The sequence below is a fragment of the Phyllostomus hastatus genome, unplaced genomic scaffold (genome assembly GCF_019186645.2).
Source record: "Phyllostomus hastatus isolate PE091 unplaced genomic scaffold, TTU_PhHast_1.1 phas_contig_254, whole genome shotgun sequence".
NCBI lineage: Eukaryota > Metazoa > Chordata > Mammalia > Chiroptera > Phyllostomidae > Phyllostomus > Phyllostomus hastatus.
In genome coordinates this window covers 16,979,036-16,989,597 of record NW_025333810.1, presented here as the reverse complement: position 1 = coordinate 16,989,597, position 10,562 = coordinate 16,979,036, and positions in this window count along the sequence as shown.

The following is a 10,562-nucleotide window of genomic DNA, read 5'->3' as shown; positions in this document are numbered from 1 at the left end:
ATCTACAAACAACTCCAAAACAATCTTAAGAAAGAAAAATAAAGATAGAAGCACTGTGCTCCCTGATTTCAAACTATATCACAAAGTCCTGCTAGTGAAAACAGTAGGGAATTATCATAAAAACAGACACATAAATCAATGGAACAGAAGAGAGCTCAGAAATAAACCCATGCATGTATGGGTTTATTATTGTGTAAATTAATTTATAACAAAGGAGTCAAGAACATGCAGTGGGGTAAAGACAGTCTCTTCAATAAATAGTATTTGGGAAAACTGAACAGCCACATGCAAAAGAATCAAACTGGACCAGTTTCTTATACCATACACAAAAATTAACTCAAAATGGTTTAAAGAAACGCCTATAAAGAGCTGCAAACTAGAAGAAAATATAGGAGTACGTTTTTTGATACAGGTCTTAGAAATGGATTAAAAAAAAATTTAACTCCAAAAGAAAAGGTAACAAAAGTAAAAATAAACAAGGGGTACTATATCAGACTAAAAACTTCTGCATAGCAAAGAAAATCATCAGTGAAATGAAAAGGCATTTCTGAATGGGGCTAATATCCAAAATATATTAAAAACTCACACAACTCAATAGCAAAAAAAAAAAAATCCTAAATAATCTGATGAAAAAATGGGTTGACAACCTAAATACACATTTTTCCAAAGAAGGTATGCTAATGGCTAATGGGTACATGAAAAGATGTCCAACATTGCTAACCATCAGGGAAATGCAAATCAAACAACAATGAGGTATCACCTCACACCTATTAGAATGGCTATTTTCAAAAAGACAGGAAGTAGGTGTTGGGGAAGATGTGGAGAAAAGGAAACCCTTACAGACTGTTGGTAACCATGTAAATTGGCACAACCACTGTAGAAAACATTATGGAGGTTTCACAGAAAAATGAAAAATAAAACTACCATAGGTCCCAGCAATCCTACTTCCAAGTATTCATCCCAAGAAAATGAAAACATTAACTCAAAAAGATGTATGCATCCTATGTTCTCTGCAGCATTATTTACAACTTAGGTTGCATAAACAACCTAAGAGGCCATCGACAGATGAATGGATAGCAAAAATGTGGCATATATATACAATGTAATATTATTCAGCCATAAAAAAATGAAATCTTGCCATTTGCAACAACATGGATCATCCCTTGAGGGCACTGTGCTAAGTAAAATAACTCAGAGAAAGACAAATACCATATGATCTCACTTACATGTAGGATCTAAAAAATAAAATAAAATCCCAACTCACACAGGGAGCAGATGGGTGTTTGCAGGATGCAAGGGTTTGGGAGTGGGCAAAATAAATGAAGGGGTGAAAAAGTACAAACTTCCAGTTATAAAATAAATAAGCCACGAGGGTACAATGTACAGTATGGTGACTAGTTAATAATAGTGTATTGGGTATTTGAAAGTTGCTAAGAGAGTAATTCTTAAAAGTTCTCATAAGGAAAAAAATTTGCAGTTGTACATGGAGATGATGTGAACTAGACTTATTATGATCATTTTACAATATGCAAATTAGATATATTGTACACTTGAAATTAATATAATGTTTCATATTAGTTATACCTCAATAAAATTTTTTTTTAAAGATTTTACTTATTTATTTTTAGAGAGGGAAGGGAGGGAGAAAGAGAGAGAGAGAGAGAGAGAAACATCAGTGTGCGGTTGCTGGGGGTTATGGCCTGCAACCCAGGCATGTACCCTGGCTGGGAATCGAACCTGCAACACTTTGGTTCACAGCCCACACTCAATCCACTGAGCTATGCCAGCCAGGGCTCAATAAAATGTTTAAAGAATAAAATAAAGGAGCTCATTGACAAAATAAAATTATTTCTTTACCCTGTTTTTTTTAATTGCAATTCCTTCTACTCTGTCCCAGCATTGACCACCTTACTCAAATGCACCATCTTTTCCATAAACTTAACACCTTCTACCATACTGCATACCTTTGCTTATGATGTTTGGTTATTATCTGTTTCTCTATAGAATGATTTTTGGAACATAATGAGAATTTGTTGTATGAATAAATGATTGTATATGGGTGGATACATTAAATAAAAGAGAAAAAATATTTGCCAAAATACAAACTGTTATTCTTTTAAGATGGTAGGATTATGGGTGGTAATTATTATTTTCTTCTTTATATGTCCCTAGATCATAAATATTTTATGCAATGAACATGGTTAACTTTTATAATAATGAAAATGTATATATACATATGTATGTTTAAAAGAATTTAAAAAAATTTTTAAAGATTTTACCTATTTATTTTTAGAGGAGGGAAGGGAGGGAGAAAGAGAAGGAGAGAAAGATCAACGTGTGGTTGCCTCTCACATGCCCCTTTACTGGGGACCTGACTTACAACCCAGGCATGTGCCCTGACTGGGAATCAAACCAGCGACCCTTTGGTTCATAGGCCAGCACTCAATCCACTGAGCCACTCAATCTTTATACACCAGCCAGGTCTAAAAAGAATATTAAACTGGATTTCTTAGGTATAGCTTTACCCCTGAATCATTTTAGGCATTCTACATTTTCAAAACCTCCTGTGGAAATGATTTTACAGTCTTTCTCATCAACCTGTGTCAGGGTTTAACATCTCAGAGAATGAAGAACTATCTCTATCTGATTTCATTCAGCTTGCCAAAGGCAAGGTTAAATGGTGCCTGTGGGTCTACTGTCAGGCAGTTGGGCTTGTGCTGAAGGCAAGAAAAAATAAGAGAAAGACATTTTTTACAGTGATGGAATAATGACAATGAAAAGTAAGATAAGTAGGAGAGAGAGAATGGGAGAGGAAGTGACAATTACAAGTGGCAAACATTTATCGACTCGCTTTTATGTGCTAACACCTGATGGGTGCCATGCTGAGTGCTACAGTTTGCCTGAAGGTGATTGTAACAGAGTCCCTGCCTTGAAGGAGTTTATAACATAGCAGGGGAGCTTGCAGTCTAATGTTTACGCCCAGTCTCCTCTCATAACCTCAGCAGGCATTTTTTAACTATAGGCATTAAGGGGGCCACTGCTGGGTTGTATGCCGGACAGTTAGATGTAATCACACTGTTTGGATGTTGGAAAAGGTGTTTGACTACTTTTAGTTACTCTCCTATGGACTATTCCCTGTATATGTAATCTGCAGCTTTATTTTATTGGATGGCGTCTTAAAAATTTTTTTTTTTACTTATTGATTTTAAAGACAGCAAGGAAGAAGGACCAAAGGAACACAAAGAATGGGAAGGCGGGAGGAGAGAGGGAGAGAAAGGGAGGGGAGAGAGAAAATGGGGGAAGGGGGAAGAGAGAGAGAGAGAGAAACATTGATTTTGTTGTTCCACTTATTTTTTTATTCTTTTTATTTTATTTTATTTTAATCATTGTTCAAGTACAGTTTTCTGACCTTTATTCCCATTCCAGCCCACCCACCCATCCCTGCCCACCTCCCTCCCATTACACGCCCCCCTTCCGGTTTTGTCCATGTGTCCTTCATATTTGTTCCTGTAAACCCTTCCCATTCTCCCCTGAAATTCCCTCTTGTTCCACTTATTTACATACTCATTGGTTGATTCTTGTATGTGCCCTGACCTGGGATGAAACCCACAACGTGGTGCATGGGGATGATGCTCTAACCGACTGAGATACCCGGGCAAGGTGATGGCGTCTTTTCATCTCATGTTAATCCTTGACTAGCTTTTCCTGAGCACAATTATGACACATGCTTGGAAGATTTCAAAATAAGAGTGGATTAGGTGAAAGATAAACATGTAAATCTGGAATGGGAAAGAGAAGCTCGTTACAATTCTAGAGCCAAGCAAATAATCTGCAGGTTTGTTGTCTGAGGTGTTTGGTCCCAGGGTGTTTCTCCTTCTTGGTAGGAAATAGAGAACTGTTCACAAGGTTGCTGTAAAGTAAAGCCTGCTTACTTTCTGCAAGACAATTAAAAACTAAGCTGGTTATTGTCAGTTATAGAATGATTTTGAGAATATCCATTGATTGTTTTCTTCAGAAGAACCCAGATTTCTTTGATGTTACCTATTTTCTAGGCCTTCACACCTTCCTGAAGCTGCGTGGCCCTCTCCTAACATCAGCATTACCAGCTGTGTCTGAGTTCTGTCCGTTCTCACAGTGACTGTGTCTTGGTTCTGATTTTGATTGTACTTTGCTTTTACATCCAGATACAGTACGTTTCTCCAGGCGCCGGTGTTACTAGTCACTGATGATCTGCCTGCACTGTCGCCCATGTGCCCTGTCCTTTCTGCTGGGCTGCACATGCCCTCCTCGTGAGATTTTGTTCCTGCTCGGGGCTCTCGAGCCTCTGTGGTGGCTGAAATGGGAACTGGAGCCAGAAGACTTGGGTTCTGGTCCCAGACTTACTGCTTCCATTCTGTGGTCTGGGTTAAATTATTTAAGTCTTTAAACCTACCCTTGTTGTAAGCATTAAACACAAGAGCAAATATGAGAATGTTTTGCAAACTGAAGTTGGAAATATAAAGATGCTCTGTTTCACTTTTTGGGGGTCAGGGGTAGTTTCTTGAATCTCCCTTTGCTCCTTCCCATCAAAGGGCATTTTCTTCATTTAAAGTACTTCTCTAGAAAAGGGAACCTCGTGCACTGTTGGTGGGAATTTAAACTGGTGCAGCTGCTGTGGAAAACAGTATGGAAATTCCTCAAAAAATTAAAACAGAACTACCATATGATTCAGCAATCCCGATTTAGGGTATTTATCTGAAGGAGTGCAAAACACTCATTTGAAAAGACATAAGCACTCCTATGTTCATTGCAGCATTACAGCATTATTTACAATCACCAAGACATGGAAGCGACCTAAGTGTCCATCAATAGGTGAATGTATAAAGAAGATGTAGTACATATATTCAATGGAATATTACTCAGCCATTAAAAAGAGTGAGATCTTCCCATTTGCGACAACACAAATGGAGCTGGAGGGTGTTATGCAAATGAAGCAAGTCAGAGGAAGACAACTACCATATTTCTTTTAGACGTGCAATTAAAAATAAAGCAAAATAAATGAACTAACAAAACAGAAACAAACTCATAAATTCAGAGAACATTTTGACAATGCCAGGTGGAAGGGAAGTTGGGGAACTAACTGGGTGAAAAAGGGGTGAAATTAACATGTACAAGTTGCCAGTTATAAAAACAGTCACAGGGATGTAAAGTACAGCATAGGGAATATAGTCAATAATATTGTAATAACTACGTATAATACCAGGTGGTACTAGACTTCATCGGGTTGATTACTTTGGAAGTTATATAAATGTCTAATCACCATGTTGTACTCCTAAAACTAAAATCATATTGTACATCAACTGTAATTTAAAAAATTTTTTAAATAAAAAATAAATGAAAATATTCCTCTAGTCCTTTTTCACCTAGTTGATGCATGCTCTGCCTTCAGATGTCTTCCTAACCATCTCTACCCAAGGAAGCCTCCCTGACCTCTTACGTGGGCAATTTCCTCCTAAAATATGTTTAGTAGCACCATGAGCCTTTCCTCCTTAGCTCTCAGAATAGGTACAATTTTCCACTGATCCACAGGATTGTTTGATTATTGAAAGTCATTTTAGCTCAGGAAGCAGACAGCATGGATTCTGATCCTGGCTGACACTTACCAGCTGTGTGGCACCAGGCAATGCAGTGAATCCATCCCTGGGCCTGAGATTCTGCACCTATAAATGACAGATACGTGCAGAGCCTACAACATGGGACAGTGGTGAGAATGAAATGTCGGTACATATACAGCGCATCCACCATGAGCATGGAGGCTCCATCAGGAGCTTTTTTCAAGTGCCTTGTTTTTCAAGCACAAACACAGGCCCTGCTTTAGAATAAGAGCTTCCTAAAGATCTGTTGAATGTAATAATACATATTTCACTTAATGGATCTGAAGTCTAACTCTCTTCCCATCTTAAAACATTGGAGTCATTTCTATTCCACTATCCATGTTCCATTGAGTCATCTAAATGTGAAAAAGCAAAGGGCTTACAAACAAACCTTTGGAAAGATAATTTCCCTTAAGTTGCAGGGAAATCACTGGAAACTATCTGTATACACCATGGACTTCCATTCAGTTGGGTACTGCCTAGTTAATTATTTGTGCTACCTAAAAATATAATCATAAACATGAATCAGAATAGAAAGAACTCCGCTATGCATTTTTGGATAATAGAATAAGAGGGGGATCTGAGAAGTTTGCTGAGGGCTTCTGGGAAAGGTTTCTCTCCCTAATTACCATTACTATAATAATAATTAATAAACACTTTTTCTGCCTTGATGTTGTGTTGGTGAATGCAATGCCTAGAGCCCTAACAACCTTCTTGGGATTTCAGGGTAAAATCCAACATACTGAACATATTAGAGCAGAAAGATGCAAAGAAGCTGGGCTTCTGATGACAGCTCTAACTGTAGCACTCACCTTCCAGATGTGCAAGAAAATAAATGTGCTTGTTGCTAATAACTGTTGGTGGACTATTCTGTTATAAGCAGTGAAAACTATGTGATATATTAGGGTCCCTTGGCCATCGCACTGCAAGACCAAACATCAACGAAGCAACTTATTCTCAAAAGGGGCCCACATGAACTGGTGAAATCTTTAAAACAGGGCACTAATTTAGCCTGTGGGAGTAAGGAATCGCAGGCTCCACCATTTCAGTTCTGGCATCAACTGGTGAAGTGAATGGCACTGCACAAGTCACATAATCTCCTCTGTGTGCAACTTCATTGCCTATAAATTAAGGGATTTGCATTGAGAAAGCAGGATGGTCCATTTCATCAGCATTCTCCTATTCTGTGTTTATGGCAGTGTCAAGAGCTGAGTCCCCCCAGGAAGCACACTGACTCAGAGATAAGCATGGAGGAGGTTTATGAGGAAGTGCTCTTGGGATCATCACTGTGGAGGGGGTGGGACAGCAGCAGAACTGGCCAGGGGGAGAAAAAGAGCTGCAATGCCATCTCATTAGGAGCTGATGCTGGGAAGGTAGAGTGAGGAAGCAGGCCTTCTTACTCCACATCAGGGAGTCCCTGGAGAGGCCTTTAGCAAGAGTGTGCAACCTCGGGTGGAGTGTCTCTCTCTAGCAAAGACAACTTATGTAAGGGGCTGGGGGCTGGGGCCTCTCTGTGGAGAGCACTTCCAGCAACCAGAGAATCTGCTTTTGCTCCTGAAGGTGACCTGAACAGTGCACTACAACATCAAAGTTTACCTGTGTTAACAACATAAGATTGATCTCTTTCTATTTTCATCACTGAATAAAAAAGAAATTGAGCAAAAACATTTCCAAACCTTCATAAAAGTAGAGAGAAGCGTATCATGAACTCCCATCCACCCATCCCCCAGTCTCAGGGATGACATTCTGTCATTCTGGTGTCATGCATTCCCCACCTCTGTGCTTTTCCCTCTGCTGGGCTATTTTAAAGCAAACTCAGAATATTATAATAATCACTTATGGTTTATTTAACTCAACATAACATAGGGTGTCCACATGTGGCTCTAATCTTCAGAAGCTTTCATTTATTAAACTATTTTAAATCACAAGATCAACACATAGTCTCCCCCTGCCCCTAGCTCTATGAGTTCATTTCAAGGGCTTCTCTTACAGCCCTGAAGAGACACCCTCAGGCCCAGAATTCTCACCCGCTCCCTGCCCCCACCTCTTTCACCCTGCAGTAGACAACCAAGAAGAGCTAGACTGGGAGCACTGGGTCCCAGGGTCCCACTACCAGCGAAGCCGATTAAGTGTCCCCAGTGAGTAGTATGTTTTGCCATCAGTGTTGACATGAACAATGGCAAGTTGTGAAGCATTACTTGGTAAATGATGACTTTTGGTTCCCAAGGTCAGTAGATCCCAGTTTAAAAATAGTGTTTGTTTTAGCTATGCCCTCACTTTTCAAAAATTCTTCCTTATAATGGCCCCATTCAATCATTCTCGTTTCCAAACAACCATGTCCACTGACACTTCTCGAATGGAGGGTCTCAGTCCCATTGCCATAAAAGGGATCCCAGACCAAAAGGGATCCCCAACAACATGAACGTCGGATTCCTCTGAAAAGTGAACTAGAAGGTGCCAAAAAGCAGACACTAGGAAAAAGTTCAAACTGAAAGCATCTCCTGAACTACATGTTATCTCAGGAATTCACATCAGGGATCTGCTACTTACTTTGTTTTCTAGAATATGTAGCTTTAACCCGGCATTGTTTTGTCCCTTGTGGGAAGCCTGAGTGCAAAGCTAAATAAATGTTTTTGCATTCTTAAGTGATAGTTGAGAAGCATGAAGGCCTGAGATACTGCCCCACACTGCATCTTTGTCCAGGAGCATTGCAATTGGTCATTTACGGAGCACATCCTGCTCTGTGGGCAGAGCACAGGGCGTGCACATCGAGCGGGGCACATGAGGACCTGCAGCCTGTCCTAAAAGGCTCATGGTTCAGTTATGAGGAAAAGCCAGGGAGGTGTGGCAGTCGAATAAGAATAGTTAGTTGGAAGCACACACATAAACAGACTATCATATATGTGAATACAAAATCTGGAAACTTCTTTATGGCAAAAGGCATTTAGGAACCTGGTGAGAATATTATATGTCCATACATCACTTTTGCGAAGTCCAAGAAATTGAGTCTTTTTCTCATGCTGCTTAAAAAGTTGTTCAAATAATGAATTGAAAGCTTAACATTCAAAAGGTGTGAAATATACCAGGGGAGTGAAACACCAACCTTACATGGCACTCCCAGGATGCTCGTGAAAGTTTTTTATTTGGAAGCACATGTTTCAAGGCCACAAAGTGGACTATAGTTTTAATAACTCTTCCAAGATCCAGTACTCCTGAGACTGGGTAAAGACTGCTGACATTATTTTGCTTCTAAGAAATAAAGACTTGGAACTTTAGATGGAAAAGTTCTAAGAAAAATATTAGCAAACCAAACCCAATAATATAAGATATATAACACGATCAAGTTGAAGGTTTTTTCTAGGTTGCAAGGTTAATTTAACATTAGAAAATCAATTACAGAAGTTCATCACAGTAATAGAGAAACCATGTGATTTTAAGAAATAAGACAAAGTTGCCTGCTATTATTAATTCTATTAAATCTTTGTTCAGTAGAGAAAACACAAGAAAAATACATAAAAGGTATAAAAAATTAGAAAGTAACAGAACTATCCATAGGTACAGATAAAACCATTGTGTCAAGAAAAAGAATTGACAAAGAATTACAAGTTGCTGGATAAACAATGTACAAAAATCAACTGCATTCCTATACTCTAGCACTAAATAGTTAAATATGTAAATTTTAAAAAGATGCCATTAATATATCATTAAAGGTGTACAGAGCCTAGTAATAAATTTAAGAAAAGATGAATAAAATTGCTATGAAAAAACTTATAAAGTTTTTTGAAATACATTAGAGAAAGCTTATCACATTATACACCATGTTCCTAAGTGGGAAAGTTTGCCACGGAGGTGCTGGTGTCCCCCGATGGGTGTTTAGATTCAATACGATTCCAGTGTAAATCCTCAACACTTTTTTCCTATAAAACTGCCAAGCTAATTCTAATATGTATACAGAAAATCAAGGAGTCAAGGAGGAACTTAATAGATACCACCATTTACAATAAAGATACAATGATTGATTCAGGATGATATTGATTTAGGGGTAGATAAATTGACCAAAGGAACAGAAGAGAGAGCCCAGAAAACACACACATACACACATACACAGTTAATGATAGTAACCACGGCATTTCAGAAACGGTTCAATAAACCATGCTGAGACAATTGGATACCCATATTATAAAAGACCTGGGTCTGTACATTATGCCACATATGAAAATAAATTCCAGATAAAGACATAAATGTACAATGTAAAATTATAAAACTCTTAGAAGACACCAAAGGCTAACTTTATAACTGAGTATCAGGGGAGGGTTTCTTAAATAACACACAAAATACTCCACAAATTATATAGACAAAGATTGATCAGTTAAACCACATTAAAACTGAGAACCTCAGTTCATCAAAATTTACCATTAAGACAGTGAAAATACATGCCGACATCTTTAAAGGAAGATATTTGCAAAGTCTATAACTAATGAGGAGAAATGGGCGATGGAAAACAGGCCCTTTGCAGGAGAGGAAATCCAGATGGCCAAGGAAAAGATGTGTAACCTCATCAGTAATTGGAGAGATGCAAGTACTGGGTTGGCCAAAAAGTCTGTTTAGTTTTTTCTGTAAAATAAAAGACACGTTTTTCATTTTCACCAATACCTTTATTGATTTGGATATTTTGAGCATGTCGGCTATCTCCTGCTATTGGCTTTTAGTAGTTATAGGCCAGGGGTGCTGCTAAACATCTTCCAATGCAGAAGACAGCCCCACAGCAAAGAATTATTTGGCCAAAACATCAATAGTACCAAGAAACTTTGCAAACCACCTTTGACATGTTCCATCAGTCACAGCACCTTCTCCACACACAACATAAATTTTTTTAGTGTTTTAGTTGCATTTTTACCTTTCTTGTAATAATAAAGCATAATATGCTAA